Source organism: Hibiscus syriacus, unplaced genomic scaffold (genome assembly GCF_006381635.1).
Source record: "Hibiscus syriacus cultivar Baekdansim isolate YM2019G1 unplaced genomic scaffold, ASM638163v2 tig00000765_pilon, whole genome shotgun sequence".
NCBI classification, from domain to species: Eukaryota; Viridiplantae; Streptophyta; class Magnoliopsida; order Malvales; family Malvaceae; genus Hibiscus; species Hibiscus syriacus.
Window position 1 is genome coordinate 393,476 of NW_024061821.1, and position 14,308 is coordinate 407,783.

General features: G+C 32.6%; 1 long non-coding RNA gene and 1 pseudogene across 1 annotated transcript; one reads left to right on the forward strand and one right to left on the reverse strand.

Annotated features, from left to right (window-relative positions):
• The first annotated feature begins 8,660 nt into the window (after positions 1 to 8,660).
• LOC120216859 lies at positions 8,661 to 10,317 on the forward strand (annotated as a pseudogene).
• Positions 10,318 to 12,316: 1,999 nt separating this feature from the next.
• Positions 12,317 to 13,542, reverse strand: LOC120216868. Its single transcript, XR_005525098.1, has 3 exons — positions 13,283 to 13,542; positions 12,932 to 13,143; positions 12,317 to 12,847 (listed from the first exon to the last, which is right to left on the reverse strand). It is a non-coding gene; the product is annotated as an uncharacterized LOC120216868 (long non-coding RNA).
• Between the last annotated feature and the right edge of the window lie 766 nt (positions 13,543 to 14,308).

The following is a 14,308-nucleotide window of genomic DNA, read 5'->3' on the forward strand; positions in this document are numbered from 1 at the left end:
AAATTTTTTGGATTATGACTATTAAATACGACACATATTATTGTAAGTCATAAATCGTTCAGATTTTAAAAAACATGACATTTTTTTATGATACATTTTTTGCAAGTCATAAATTAGCGTGTGTCATCGTTCGTGTGTCATTAAATGTATATTTTCTTGTAGTGCTAGGAATAGAGTTTAAAGTTCCTCACGCATCTCAGAACAAAAATGTGTGAAGTGGGTCGTCAATGATGCACTCCATCTGCTTGAACCGATCCTTCACTATTCGTTCCAGCTGTTGGAATTTGGAAATCGGTTTGGAGCTTTGCCACATTCTGCTGGAATTGATTCGAGTGCCTACGTCGGGGCTGATAGAAGTGAAAAGAAGAAAGAAAGAAAGAAAAAAAGCAAAGGTTTAGCATATGATATGAGCAAATGAGCTGGTCTGGGAGCATTCATGTTAATAGGAAATCAGCTTCTCCTTGTATGTTCGACACCTATTGTAACATTTTGGTAGTGTTTACATTTTCTCAATGTAGTTTTGGATTTGATATACTTATGTGTTTGCAACTGTTGTGTTTATGACCATAGTTTTATAGAGATGTTAAGAGTATTTTAGGATTTATATCGAGTATAAGGATGTGCCTACCAAAAATGAAAAACCATAAGACAAGCAAGACTTGAGAATTGCAAACCCTTGGAATGAAAGTAGGCTTTATATAGGCCTAGTAATTGTCTGATAGCGAATGGTTGTGCTAGGAAAAGATGGAACAAAGAAATACAATTATTTTAGAAATGGTGACAAATCAAAGTTAGACTAATTAAATTTAGTCACATGATTTTTTTTAATAGTCTGGATTGGTTACAAGATAGTATATATTCATAATCTCTCTTAGTTATTTACAACACATATCATGTAGACGCATCTGATTAAACATGAGACATTTAGAGAGAGCAACACTCCCTTTAACCACTAAAGTCACTTAATGTGTTCCGACACATGAATCTAAATATATCTCAAATGAAAGATTTCAATCTCTTTATTCATAAATTAGAAGAAAATGTGCATTTAAAAAACGATCAAACCTAAATCATTTATATATTACAACAGTGATATTGTTAATCAAATTAAAACAATCAATTATCTATAATAATTAGGTAATATACTAATGATATATAAATTTTGATATGTAATTTTTCAAAAGGAATCAAAGTGGAAGTATACAATCAACCAATAGTGATAAGGAAAGTGAGTAGACAATAGTGTATTATTTTGTTAAAGCACGAAAGATTTTCTAGTTAGGCAAGATCTAGCCTTTGTAGAGTGTGACCAAAGGCATAAAAGACATCATACTCAGACATGAACACCATAACCCACCATTGACGAGTTCATTGCCAATTTGTTAGACCCTTGGATAATCATGAAATAAGTGAGATTTTGTCGCGTGTTGATGTTGGATGTTGAGGAGAAAATGGGCAATCAAATAAACAGATTAAGCAAACATTGCATTGGTCCATATTTTCTTATCGTTCAACCAACACTTTGGTGCACCTGTTGACACCACAAAGAACAAAAGATGGGCCAACCACATCCATGTAGCAAAGGAGTGAGAACATTATGATTGAAATGAATAAAGGAGGATTTCATATTCAACATGACATTAGCAAATCAAAGTGGGATTTTGAGAAACATAAGAAAGTTCAATTCTCCGTAAGAATTTATAACGTCGAAGGTTCAAAAATTAAGCCTTCATTGAGGTTCAATAAGACTGATTTAGTTGTTAAACTTTATTTGTGATAAAAGATATATATACGTTTGCGTTTAGTAGTGTGTAGTATGTCATGTCAATGCTCATGAGGATATTATTGCAAGTAAAGTTGATACTTGTAATAAAATTGTTGATGAGAATTAAGCCCAAGTTATTGAACTTGGGAGACCCCACCGAAGGTGCATACATGTACTCAAATCAATAATTAAATAAACAACCAAATGGACAATAAAAGAAGAAAGAAACAAAGGAAGAACATATAATTATTGTGTTAAGTGCTGATCAATCAAAGTTCCATTCATATAATTACTGTGTCAAGTATATCTCAAGTGAAGGATTCCAAAGAAAGATCTCCACTTTGTGTAGCAACAAGTGCTTTACAGGCAGGCAATATCCCACACCATTGGTTGTATCTGACTCAACCAACCAGAGAGCCGACAATGTATATCTTCGAAGCACCATTGCCAACTTGGGGTTGCAATATTATTATTTTTATCTTTGAGTCTTTAAATTAAAGCATTAAATATGGTAATCAAATATAATGGAAATCGATTTGTTCATTTGATTTTGATAGAAATGTCTATTATGGTTTTTGGTGTTGAGGGAAGTGTGCTTGCAGACAAGTATGGTAGAATAACATGCATCCACATTATATCTTTCACAAAACTAATAAAAGGAGAATATAATATAATCCTGTTTCATATTATTTTAATTCTATTTTCATATTTTTTAAATCTTTCAAATAACATTGTTTTATATAAACTTATAATACTATAAAATGAGTTCAAACATTCAAAATAAAATCATAGATCAAGAGTGAAAAAAAAACATACCAGCTCAAGAGGGGTAAAGTATAATTAATTATAAAAAAATGAGAGAGTAAAATAAAAATAAACTACAATTATAAGGTCTAATTTGATATTTAGCCATGTATATTTTTAAATTATAAAAATAGGGGGCAGTGGCCCCGGGAACGAAGCATAGTTTTGTCCCTGTTATGAGTGTTATCAATTGATCTTTCAAAAAGAATTTATTTGCAAAAATTTAGAACTATAGAATTTAAATTAACAAGAAAAAAATAAGAAAGTGATTGAAAAATAGGACAAACACTAAGGGTTCTTTTTACTATTATGTCATTTATATATTCATACCATGTTTATATTAATTTCTCAAAATTTTATATTAATGATTTGTCCTATTTAAATTTTAATATGTCCATTTATTTACATGATATTCATCGTTTTTTTAGTTTCATGTTTCACATTTTAGTTTCTTTTCAAAATTGTGTGTGTTATATTTCAATTTTTTTGAATATTATAATAATTATTTCATTAAAAATAAAATATCATTTAAATAACTTACCATAAAAATTTAATTTAAGATTTCCATTTGATCAGTTAGAGAAAAATCTTTAAAATCTTTTTATTTATTTTTAATTATAAATGATGTATTTAAAGAATTCCATCATAATTTCATAAAAATACTCTATCATATAGTTTTATATCGTTCGAGATATTTTCATTCATTTGTTGTTTATCATAAATAAATTTTAAACTTATACATAAATTTATTAAGTATATAATATAATACATAAAAAATTTAATTTGTACAATTATACATATATCTGATTTGATTCAATTTTAATAAATCATTATTATAATTATCAGCATAACACCATTTTATGATCACATGTTATAAATATAAATAATTGTATTAATATAATATAAAAAAAAATAAATGAACATGATTATTTTATAAAATGTATACAATTGAATTAAAACAAAATTTTCATTTGTAAATGATTATAAATCAAAATTACATGTATATAATTGTATTAAATTAATGACTTGTTTAATCAATTGCCCCGAATAGCTTTACAAAATTCTACCGATATTTGTATTGTACAAGATTTAGACATTTTGGTTATTTAACTTTTACTCATTTTTGTTCAAAGCTATGGGATTCGGGAAAACTCATCAAGTTGGTTTTTTTTTTTTGGAAAAAAAAATATTATTCTCTCTAGAGAATTTAAGATCAAGTAGTTGCATTTGCAACGTGTGTTTTACATTATCAATTGGTTAAAAAATATAAATAAATATTATTTTATAATCACTTCAGACTATTAAAAAAATTATAAGATGTGAAAAATCATAAAGTGACAAAATGATCTATACCATCTAGCTGAAAATTCCAATAGCATCTGTTTCAATCCTTGAAACTGTGTACATTTGTTCATGGAGGACATCATCAAAGGACAAATCCAAATAATCATCTCCAAACTCAATAAAAAGTTCCACTTCCTTTCCCTCGATATCCATGTTCCAGTTCGTGTCATTGCTCGGTTCTTCTCCGTCACGAAGGTTTTCTAGAACCATCGTTAAGTTGTAGGTATCAATTCGATTCGGATTGATTTCGGCTTCTAACGATCTCATCAAGCTATCTAATTCTTCATTGCCGTACTCTTCATTTAATGATTCTTCAAGGAAAGACATAAGGAAGTTATTGTCGAAGTTGTCGTCGTAGTTGATACATGATGAATTTTGTTGCATTAGAAATGCCATAATAAGATAATAAGCGAGTGAAATCGATAAAATGGTGAGAATTAGAGTTCGAAACACAAAACTTCATATAGGAAACTTGCAAAGGTGCAATCCGTCTCCAATGATTGTGCAAAGTGAAAAAGAAACAAAGTGGAAACATAAAATAAATCAAATAGTGACAAGGGAATAGAATAGTGTTGTGTTGTCCAAAAAGTGAAGATTCTGTTGAGGGACAAGATCTAGCTTTTGTTGAGTAAGGATCAAAGACATAAAAGAGATGAATCAGCGAAGGACGATAAGCTTAAACAAAGACAGCCGACACTACTATGCACCATTGACAAGTTTATGCACCCATTATTCTTTTAATTGATGAATCTTTTTTGAAGTGGGGACTTGAATGATCAATGACATAAATGAGCTTGTGTCACATGTTTATGCTGGAGGTTGAGAAGAAAATGGGCAATTACAAGATTATGTTGGATTATGGACTTACATGTAATATACAATAAGAATAATAGTGTATTATTATTTATCATCATAAAATGTTTTTTTCTCTAATAAATTTTATCTAGGAAAAGGGGAATTTTACTCCTAATATAATTAATGTTAGACTTCTTCAATGATGATTATCCACTCAAACATGGAGGCTCACTCAAAATATAAGATAAAAAATATATATCCATTGAATTAAGTTTTTAACCTAATAAATGATTTTAAAATTTTATATTTGTATAAAATTATACCTCCACACTAGGGATGGGCATGGGTCGGGTTGGGTCGGGTTTTTGGTCCACCCGACCCGACTCGACCGAAACAAGATTTCACCCGACCCGATATAACTTAAAAACCCGACCTGACCCGACCTGAAATAATAATAAAAATATTATTTTTATTCAATAAAAACAATGACTTAATTGAAAAAATAATATAGAGAGGTATTATTGTAATTATTCCTAAATATATAAGATAAAATTATAATTTTCGTGTCGGATCGGGTATTTTTCACCCTAAACCTGAACCTGAATTTTTTTTAAAAAACCCGACCCGAAATGGTTAGAACCCGTCGGGTTCGGGTCCCATGCCCATCCCTACTCTACACAATTATAGAAATATTTTAATTTCTAATTTTTTGATAAAATATTTTGATATATTGAGAGGTTTCAATTAAATTGCTCCTCACATAGGTAGATCTAATCTTAACGTGTTCATCCTCAAATCTGAATTTTATTTGGTTAATTATCTATTTTATTTGGTTGCTCCTATTCTAACCTTTATTTTTGTCAATTCTATAAAAAAAAATTATATTATTAATGTATGTATTCTTACCTAAAAGAAATTTATAAATCTACCACCGACTCCACGTATAATAAATATGTACTAGTGTGAACAAAAAAGAATGTTTGAGGGTGAATCTTTTCAAAGGAGGGAATGGAGATTCATAGATGGGGAAAACAGATGATTTTAACATTCTAAGGAAGCTTATGATGTTTTGTACACGCCAACAAACATGTTTAAAGTTCGTTAGATTCATTCTGGCGTCATACTTAGGTTTTTACATTATTTTTAGGGTAAACTATTGCAATGGTCACCTTCGTTTTGGAAGTGTTTACTTTTACTCACTAATTTTTTAAAAAAAGTAATATTTTGGTCACTCATATTTTCATTTTATAACATTTTGCTCACTAAAACATTAAATGTTGTTAGTTTGATGATGTTGCACGATGGTAAAAAAGGGTTGCTTTTTAATTTTATCCCTGAACTTTTGATAAAATATTAACTTGACTCATAAACTTTAGATAAAATATCAATTTAAACCTAAATTTGATCGGAGTCCCTCATCGTCAGTCACCGCTCACCATTGTCATCAATTATTTCCTGTCACCCCGACTACTATCATGGACATCTAATTCACTTCTTTTTAGCCTATTAAATGTGAATTTAATGTCAATTTCATAAAAAAAATGCCTCAAGTTCCGCAAATTTATTATCTTGTTTGACAGTCAAATGTAGATCCAAAAATAAAAATCTGAACAATTTTAGAAAGCTACCCAATGCATCGTTAGCATGTGATGTAGAAGCATTTGCAATACTTTGCTAGGGAAAGAGACAACTTTGTTTCTTTAAATTTATGCATGTATATTATGTTTTATATATTAAACATTCTCATCTATCGTGTTTCTTAATTATATCCAAAATTAGATATATTTTGAATAATAGGAACGATTTTTAACGGCCTTGAAATCCTTCCATACTACCATTGCAAACACGAGCAAGTACTTGTGGCAGTTGGTGGTGACCGGCGATGATCGATGATAGTGGTGAGTGGCGACTGATAACGGAGACTTTAGTTAGGTTTAAAGATTAAATTGATATTTTATCTAAAATATAGAGGTTAAATTAGTATTTTATATAAAGTTTAGGTATCAAATTAAAAATAGAAAAAATAACCTCATTGACCAAAAATACCTTATAATATACGATTATAACCAACTTTTTTTGGATTTGCCAAAATGACCAACTAAATCGCAATGTGATCGATAATTCGCAACGCGATCTTCGGTATCGCAAATCAGTTTCCAGATTCGTAACGCGAACTTCGACTATCGCAATGCGAACTTGGACGACCACGACCACGACCACGACCACGACCCGACCCGACCCGAGACGGACGGCGACGGCGGCGGCGCACAAGAGTCCCCCTTGTTCTCTATCACTCAACAAGGAAGTGAGAAAGCCAAGCCTTAAATACCATTCTCAATAGTGTTTCCAATACTATGTGGGATTGAGCATTACCAACACTTGTTTCCAATACAATGTGATTATTCAGGAAACAATTAACAATCATGCACCTTAAAACAATTGAATCAGCAACCAATTGCATTAGTATTATACGATTAAATATGTCATAATTAAATGTTAATCTACAATCAATCGCGATTATTGCAATTTTAAGCAAAACATTCAAAAATAATATCACTATTTAAGGCTCAATCCCACATAGTATTGGGAACAAGTGTTGGTAATGCTCAATCCCACATAGTATTGGAAACACTATTGGGAATGGTATTTAAGGCTTGGCTTTCCCACTTCCTTGTTGAGTGATAGAGAACAAGGGGGACTCTCGCGCGCCGCCGCCGCCGTCCGTCTCGTCTCGGGTCGGGTCGTGATAATATGTGTCTTCGACACGTCCGCGCAAATACTATCTTTTTAGAGAAAATTCTTAAGAAACAAATGCAATACAACCAGTCGTTGCGATTTTGAACTATCGCAATGCGATAGTCGACTATTGCAATGCGAACTTGGACTATCGCAATGCGAACTTGAACTATCGCAATGCGATAGTCGACTATCGCAATGCGAATATGTAAATCGCAATGCGATAGTCGACTATCGCATTGCGATTTACATATTCGCATTGCGATAGTCCAAGTTCACATTTTTGGTCAATGAGATTATTTTCTCTTAAAAATAACCCCTTTTACTAATATATCACATCATTTAACGTCTCAGTCTCAATAACCAAAACTTTATAAAATAATTATATAAGTGATCAAAATGTTATTGTTTTAAAAATTCGGTGAGTAAGAACATTTATGAAACACAGTGACTATTACAAACATTTACCCTTATTTCTAATTAAGTTGCACCATTTTGCAGCCCAAAATGATGTCCAAGAAGCAGATAGTACCCACAAATGTGTCTAAACCCAAGCTAGTGCTCAATTCAGCCAACCATGAAGCCCAAATTCTTACCCACCAGCCTTAGATCTTGTGTACAAGCCTACGACAAAATTTCAAGTTGGATCAATTTTTTAAAACAGCCCAATTCACAGTTTATTCGGCAGCCCAGTTATTTTGCTTAAACAGTGAAGAAAATTTAATAATTCACTAATATTTTATATATAATATGGATTGATTAAAAAATAGTATTTTAACCATTGACAATGTATATATACCCTACAAACATAATTGTTCGAACCCAAAATCTCAAGAGAGAAAACTCCCTTTAACCACTAACTGAATTGGTATCAAATTGACTTCTATAAGTATAGATAGTAAAACAAAGAACGGGTTAATCCAAATTACAATTAAGAAAAGAAAAGGGTGTTGAGGTTTGGTTTGGTTTGGCTTGATTGGAAGCTTCCATTCGGAATGAGACTGGGATAAGGTTGGAAGAGATGCATGCATTCACACCCTCATAAGTACATGACCAATAAGAAGCAAACACATGCATTTTGCAAACAAGGGACGGGGACCTCACACAAACCCACTTGTCCTTCCTACATCTTTCCCTTTCACTTTATTTAGTTATCATGGAGTGGTGATATATGCGGTTTGCTACTACAGGAACCATATATGCTAGTACTGTAACCCTAAAACAATAAACCATAAAAACAAATGAGAAAGGAGAGGACACTTAATTTTAAATAACTAGCAAATTAAGTAATTATGAACAACTTTGCTTTAGTGAAATATAGCAGCCCCTTGTTGTTCTGAAACTTTCCACTCGAAGCCAAAAAGAAAAGAGATAGGCAGATAGCTAGAGAAAGAGAGAGAAGAGAGACATGAGTTTCGCAGCTAAGCCAAACTCCAAACCCATCGCCAACAAAGAAAGCAGGGGCGCCATGGGTTTACTCCTGGTCTTCTTCCCCGAAGACCAAAATAAAATCGCCAACTCCATTCGCAGAACAAGCTCCGGTCTACTTCTCAGTAAAGCTTTATCTACCATCTTCCTCTGTGCTCTTTTCTTTCCCCTCACTCTTCTCCTCTTCACGCTCTCCACCTTTGAACCCTCCACTCGAACCTCACCAGCCATGGAAACCCCTCGTCGAATCTTGTCCCAAAAACCCCAACTTTCTTCTTCCCAATGGTTCTTTCCAATGTGGGGTCATAAATCCTTACAGTGCAATAAAAAACCCAGTGCTTCTTTCGCTTTACAAGGGATGGGAACTTTGTATAGGCGCGGCACGAAAGCCATGAACGACCTTGTTGTCGGCCATGTTATCGAAGATGTGAACGAAGATTATCTCAGGCTTTTCTTGCGAGTCTTGCATAGGTCGGGCGTCACTTCGAGAGCCGACACTGTTTTACTCTTCGGATCTTCTTCCTTATCTTCGAGATTCAGCTTTGTTATTGAGGAAGAGAACGAATCCTTCTTCAAACTTGTTCGACACTACAACGACTCGAGTGGTAGTAAGGGTTTACGTGACTCGGTCTTGAGTTTTGACTCGACCCAGTTCTGGAAATCTGGGAAGAAAGATGTGAAGGAGACTATTTGGGGAAAGAAGAGCCGAGGAAGTTATAGTAATTCAACTGAAGCTGAAGGTTGTGAGTCAACTCGGTTGACTTATGGCTCGGTTGTGGGGTTTGATGTGAATGGGTTGGATCCTGAGAACTCGCTGGCTGGGTTCCTAGATCACGTTCCGATGAGTTTGAGAAGATGGGCTTCTTACCCGATGTTATTGGGTAGGCTTCGGCGAAATTTCAAGCATGTAATGTTATCGGATGTTAAAAATTTAATGTTACTGAGTGACCCGCTTGGCCGTGTCAGGAATCGGAGCCCCGAGTCGGTTTATATATTAGCGAAGGAAAGAAGCTCCGGTAAGCATAACAAGCGGAACTCGGAGAAAACTCAGTCTCATCACCTGGTTAACTCGGGGATTTTGATGGGTGGAGCTAGGGGAATTCGAAGACTAAGCAATGCGATGCTGACGGAGATAGTCAGAGCTACAATGCAGCATAAGAAGAAGAGTTCCATTTCTTAGTCGGGAATTTTGAGTGAACTCGTCGGCAATGGACACATACTGAAGAACATAAATTTGATTACATCTACTGAGTCAATTCAGGAAGCCCAGTTCAGTTATGGGATTGAGTCCCAACTCAGTTTCAGATTATTCAATTATCCATCATGGTAATAGTAATTCCGTAATTATGAAGCTAATATGTTTAATTGAAGTGGAATCTTCTGTTTATAGGGATTGCTAGCAAAATAAAAGAAACTTTGGCTTTTCAGAAAATTTTAAAAAATGAATAATTTTTTTCATCTGTAAATTATTATTATTTCATTAAAACATAATTTATATGATACATTTAGATTGTAAAACTAAGTTTTAAGTAGATTCTTGTGGTCATGGGATTGTTCTGAGAAAAATATATATGAATTAGACTTTATAGAAAATAATATTCACTATATGTATGTTGAAGTTTTGTTATTCAATAAGTATACTGTATATATTTTCTATTTATTTTATAATTTATGTTTAAATTTTGGAATTATCGCTTCTAATAGTCACGTTTCGAAAGTTTGAAAATGAGTTGGACCTACACCCATCACTCTATTGTTATATTTCCTTTTCTTTTCTATTTGTAGAATTATATTACTCTAGATTTTGTTAAATAATTTTGTAATAATGTGGAAAACAAAACATGGTGGATGGTGAAGAAATGATGTTCAATTATATGCCCGGCTGGAAGAAGACAAGAAAGAGACAAATCTAGCATTGTATGTTCATATTATAATGGATTTTACTTTTTTTTAAAATATGTGAATTATTATTGAGTAAAGTATTAAAACGATCATTTTTAATTCATTTTTGGTCATTGATTTTAAAAGTTATGTTTTAATAATTTATATTATTGATTTATAATGTTTTGGTCATCGGGACGTTAAATATTTTTAGTTTTAATGGTGTGGCACGTTAGTGAAAGGGATTAATTTTTAATTTGATCATTGAACTTGAAATAAATATCAATTTAATCCTTGAATCTGACTAAAATCACCTACCCTCAGTTGTCACAGTGTCACTCGCCTCATTATCATTCATCGTCGACTGTTGGGCCTTAAATTTTACAAATCACTCTCATTTGACCTTCTGAACGTGAATGTGATATTTGTTTTATAAAAAAATATATCAAACTCTACAAATCAAGCATGGAACCCTTTGACTTCCTTTAAAATCAAACAACAATAATACATTTATCTTTGTGGTTTAATTTTAAAGGAAGTAAAAAGATCCTAGGCTAAATTTATAGAGTTTAAGGTATTTTTCGATGAACCAAAAATTAGATTTGTCAAATGGAAGTGATTTAGAAATTTTGGAGTCCAACAATTGTCAACGACGGTGACCAATAGTCACCAACGATGGCGGTGAGCGAAGGTCGTGGGTGGGAGACTTTGGTTGAATTCATAGAATAAATTAATATTTTATCTAATGATCAAAGGACAAATTGATATTCTAATGAAAGTTTAAAGGTTAAATTAATATTTTATCTAAAGTTCAATAGTCAAATTAAAAACGAACCTCTTTTATTGTCATATCACATCATTAAACTAATGATATTTAATGTCCCAATGATGAAAACGTTATAAATTGATAATGTAAGTTATCAAAAATGCTACTTTTTTTTAAACCAATAACTAAAATTGAACAGATATAAAGGAAAGCAACACTTTTAATAGTTCACCCATTATTATTTTTAGTTGATATTGGAATACGCTAATCCTTTTTAATCAAAATCTGATTTATATTGTCATTATTTTCAGACACAACTTTTAAAAATACCAATTATCCCTAAAAATATTATTATATGCTCAAAAAATCTTGTCCAAAGCACCAAAATGATGGTCTTATAATTCTGTTGGATTTATATCCTTTTTCTTTTCAAAATACACTAATGACAGGTTTCTCTTCCAAACATTAAATAATATTGTTCAAGGAGACGCTACCACAAAATGTAAACCTTTTAAAAATATCATAAAAATTCTATTTTTAACCCTAAATAGCTCAGCTAAAAATACCTAAATATCATTTTCTTTAAATAAAACAATTAAAACCCATTCAAATAAAAGAATTATATAAATATTTCTATTGCGTAAATGATTATGGTTGAATAACTTTCAAAATGTGTATAAAATATTTTCATTCACCAAGAAAAAAATTTAAAAAAGAAAAGAAAATAATCAATAAGCTTATCTATTCCAATCATCTCCCACAATCTATAATAAGAAGAATGTGAAAACAAAAGGTTCTCTCAAACAATGAATTTTCATTACTTATATTGGAGTTCAATACAAATGCAATATCATATACATCACCTTCCTTTAACAAATCAAAACAATGGAAAATAAAGTAAATGAGAGTTGAATAACAAACAATGATTATGGAGATACACGGCATACCAAGTGAAAGAATGCTGGCTTGTCATGCCAAAGCTGTCCTTGTCTACTATGTGTGTCACTATGAGAAGGTAGAAAAAATAAAATCCCCCAAAAATATCACTCTTTCAGACAACATCATATGATAAAATCTTGGATGCTAAGACATACCATTCCAGAAACCGTATACCATCGACAACACAATTTTCCAAACAGATTTTGAGATCAAAATAAATGACGGATTGCTAGTCAGAATGCAGATGAAGCACATAATCTCACTTGCTGGAATTCTTAGAATAGATCAACTTTCTTCTTCTTCAGGTCTTGCTTCCACTTTGGTAATCTATAGAATGCTTCTTTTTCCATACCGAAAACTGTCTGGAACTCCTCATCCGACAGGTAAGTCTGGGTAATCAAAGAGTAAGAACAATGTGTTCGGGGAAAGTAGATAAATAGTTAAAACATTGAAACATTGATGGCAGAACAAACCTCTCTCCGTTTGAGATCGATTCCGGTTACAGCATTACCAGATATGGCTTTCAGTTGCTCATAACTATATGTACCATTCTCATCCAGTTGTATCTTTTGCTTTGGTTCTGAATCCACCCCATTGGTTTCAGGTACTACACTTGTCTCCTTGGCTTCAGCAACCTCTTGAGAATCCTCAACTTCAGAAGGGTCTGCTTCACTTTTCGTTTCGGCTGTACAATCTCAATTATATGAAAAAAATGAGGTCAAATTCAATAAAGAAGCTAGCTTCAGCAACTTCTCGTGGGCCAGCTTAAAGCAATGGTTTCTGTTTTTTAGATATCTCTTATTCCAAAATACACGGGTTCTTACAAGGTGGGGTAGATACAGCAGGAGTGCTGCTAGCAGATTTTGCGGGGGATCCATCCTGCAGTTGCGTCTTCTTTTTCAGCAGTAAGAACTGCAGAAAGAGCAGCTACAGCTGCTGCCCTTTGCGAACCCTGACCTGTGCTGGAGGGCTTTGGAGCTGACTTTTTGCTTGCTGATGATGAATTGAATGCAGATGATAAGGCAGCTAGAGCTGATGCTCTTTGTGTAGGCCCACCATTATTTCCATTGGATCGAGCCTGAGACTGCAACAATGGCACATATCAAATCCTTAACTCATAAGCAGTGTAACAAATGCCTCGAATTCTCAAATAAAGGCACAGAAAATTAGCCATAATAATATACAAGAAAGCAAATAATACATAGGACATGTATCAAGGAAATGGAGGAGAAAGCATAAGGGTCAAATAAACTAGCTAAAGTTAAAATATACATGATTGGCGATACAGGCAGAACTGATGTTCAAACACATTAAAAAAAGAAGAAACTAATGTATTATCAGGCCGAAATTATCTGAGATGGAGAAAACAAAACTAAATTTTCAAAAAATACAACACAATGATAATAGGGAAAATTAAAGACTAAAAAAAATATAATCCAAACATTCTCTTTTCATTAACATCCAAAAGACAGTATGAAGCACCTTCTTGTTATTACTAGTAACCTATGCTTGCAACCCTTCTCTGATCCACTTGGTCTTTGCTGATTGATAAAACAAAGTTGATGAATCAACCCTCAAGATAATCAGAAGCCAATAAAGCATCAAATTAGAGTCCATCCCTAATTGAGTATGATGTGAACAACTAGACATCTTGCTTAGGCAATAAGGTTAATCAAACACCATGACTTTCTTTATAGTTCCTGAAAGTAAATGATAAAATGGTTCTCCTAGATTCCTGATAATATGGTGGATATGAAGTTTCACCATTCCCTAGTGTCAATTTTCAATACTAATGAATTAGTGTGTGCAATGTAGGCAAAACTGAAATCAAATTGCAGCAACCATTGTCA